We start from the raw sequence: 3,229 nt of genomic DNA on the forward strand, positions 1-3,229 counted from the left end.
ACTAATTTTCTGTGAGCTGGACCCTAACCAGATTTGTTCTTTGAGAGCTCTCCTACTTTATTTTAAAGGGGCCTCTAATAAATCTAAGGCTATGTGGGATGAGGTTGTTGAGAAGATCGAATGCAAATTGGCGGGTTGGAAGATAATTTACTTATCTAAAGGTGGCAGAATCACATTAATTAAGAGCACATTATCCAATCTTTAAACATACTTTCTAACTTTATTTCCTTTGCCCGCAAGAGTGGTGAATAGATTGGAGAAGATTTTTCTTGATTTCTTGTGGGACGATTTAGAGGACGTGAAAAAATTTCATTTGATTGAGTGGGATAAAGTCTACACACCTTTGTCCTACGGTGGTTTGGGGTTAGAAAATTGAGAACTTTCAATAAGGCCCTTTTAAAAAAATGGATATGGCGATATCATCGGGAATGAGATGCTCTTTAGAGGAACATTATCGATATTAATTATGGAGTATATGGGGAGGTTGGTGCTCTAACGAAGGAAGATGGGCTTATGGTGTGGGTGTTTGAAAATTTATTCATAATGGTTGGGATGGCTTACTTGTTAATTGCAGACTCGGGGTGGGTAAGGGCAATCAAATTAGATTTTGGCACGACACATTTGGTGTGGCTTGTTGCTTTGAAGAACGTTTTCCCCTTTCTTTATAGGATTGCATTAGATAAAGATGCTTTAGTGGATGATAACATGAACACCTCTTCTGATTCCACTCTTTGGTCAGTGAGATTTATTAGAGCTGTACAGGATTGAGAAATGGGAGACATTGCTAACTTTTACAGTGTGTTATATGCGCTGAATTTACCTACAAATGGGGAGGACAAATTGCTTTGGACACCTACGGGGAACAAGAACTTCTCAGTTAGATTCTACTACAAGGTATTGTCGACCCATTCCCTGAATGCCTTTCCTTGGAAGTGCATTTGGAGGAGTAATGCTCCCTTAAAGGCTGCTTTCTATTGTTGGCTGGCATCTCATGAAAAAATACTGACTATCGACAAGCTGAGAAAGCGTGGCCTCTACATAATAGATCAGTGCTTCATGTACAAACATGATAGTGAATCAACAAATCACCTCCTTCTTCATTGTAAAGTAGTCAAGGCTGTATGGGATGAAATATTCACAAGGCTTGGCATTGCATGGGTAATGCCTAGGAGGGTGATAGATTTATTGTCATGTTGAAAAGGCATTCGGGGCAACAAACAGATCGCAGCTATTTGAAAGATGGTGCCTCTATGTGTGGTGCACATGGAATGTGAGGAATGATCATTGTTTTGAGGATAGGGAACTCTCACTAAAGGAGTTTATGGACTTTTTCTTTCATACATTGTTACTTTGGGTATAATCTATTGTATTGAATGGAACAAATTTTAATGACTTTTATGATGCTTTTCGCAACGCTTTACTTGTAACTAGGCTTTTCTTATATCTTCTTGTGTACTTGGATCTCGTCTATTTTCAAAGATTAATAAAATATCTTTCTTACTTAAAAAAAAAAAATTGTGTTTTCTTACTTTTACTTAAGGCCTTGTTTGGATATAGAGATGATTTTATCTCATCCCATCATTACAATTTTCTTAAGTTTTCACATAAAATATAATAAATAATTTAATTTTTTCAAATTCAAATTCAAAAACAAAAATAATATTTTATTTAACTCGTTTAAAATCGTCTTATTTCATCTCACTATTCAAACGAGCCCTGGCACTTCAAACGAGCCCGCCTTTGCTCACCCGAGATTACGAGCTTCTTGTATAGTTATAGTACTGCGGCATGGGGATGTTCCTAGCTACGTTGCACACAGATCTCTCATGGATATGCGAAGGAGCACTGGCGGCGATGACGAGTACTGGTCGTTGCAGGTTGGAACTGGTCAAGATTTTTCATTTTTTGTAATTTTTGTCTCAAATTTTTTATTATAATTAAGAGAGATAAATATGATATGTAAATTTTTTTTTTTTTTTTTATAAGTAAATATGATATGTAAATCTCACATTATTAAATCTTGTCCGTAAACCATGCAGATCACACCACTAACATGTATGCAAAATGCTTATCTCTTTTGATTTTTAAGGTCATGTTTGAGACAAAATTGCTCAAAAATTCTAATCGGACGTCAACCGCAACATCAAACATGTATGCAAAATCCTTGCATTACTAATCTTGGTGCAAGACTTTATATTTATATACATTTTGAATAAAAGAAACTTTAATATATATATATTTTTTTATAAAGCGAGAATATTACATTGACAAATTGTAAAATAAACTGTAATGTTTATATTCACCAATTTAAAAATGATATGATTTTCATGCAACATTGTTTCGCTTTCTTTATGGTACTTTATATAATTATATTTTAAATGAATGATATTTTTATAAAATAATTTAAGAAAATAATATTATTATATAAAATTATTATCATTTTAAAATTTAGTTATATAAAGAATTATTAAAAAAAATTATACGTGTATCATACTCTTTATTAAATTATTAAAATATTGAAATGTATATTATTGCCAACATTCCTTCGCCAAGAGTATATGGTGTTATTTGTTTTTCATTCATCTTAATAAAATAATTGGATCGAAGCTTTATTTTTTAAGTCTAAATAATTAGAAGTTGTAATGGTCCTAGGAAGTGCAAAATATATGTTCTCAATGATTAATTAATAGAGAAAACTAATTGAATAGTTTGGGTTTTGATAAAAGATGGAGTAATTCTATATATAATTGTGAAGTGCGTAAATACTGTGTAATCGTTTTTAAAAAAAAGTAAGGTCTATTATTAATTTTTTTTTTCATATGAGTCTTATATTTTATTCACGTTTTTCAAAGCGATTACGAGGCAATTTCATGATTCACGATTGTAAATATATTTTTTTAAAGATAATGATAGGTTTACTAGTTCTTATCAGTCATTTACTACTCTTTTTGTTTAAGTAAAAATAACTATTAATGAAATTGTATATTTTTTTAATTTTTTTTAATAATTAAGGTTGTTAAAAGAATATTTAAAAGAAAATAATAAAAAAATAAAAATTTTAAATATACTTTAAAATAATAAAATGATAGTAAGACCTCTCATTATTTTTTGATAAATCATGAAGACAAAAGAGTTTGGACTAGAAAGGTAAGATGCACGCGCTACCGAGACGCGTGAGATGTGGCATAGAAGTGATGAAGTTGCCTATAAATGGCGGGACGTTGGTTTG

This window comes from Juglans microcarpa x Juglans regia, chromosome 3D, assembly GCF_004785595.1.
Source record: "Juglans microcarpa x Juglans regia isolate MS1-56 chromosome 3D, Jm3101_v1.0, whole genome shotgun sequence".
Lineage (NCBI taxonomy): Eukaryota > Viridiplantae > Streptophyta > Magnoliopsida > Fagales > Juglandaceae > Juglans > Juglans microcarpa x Juglans regia.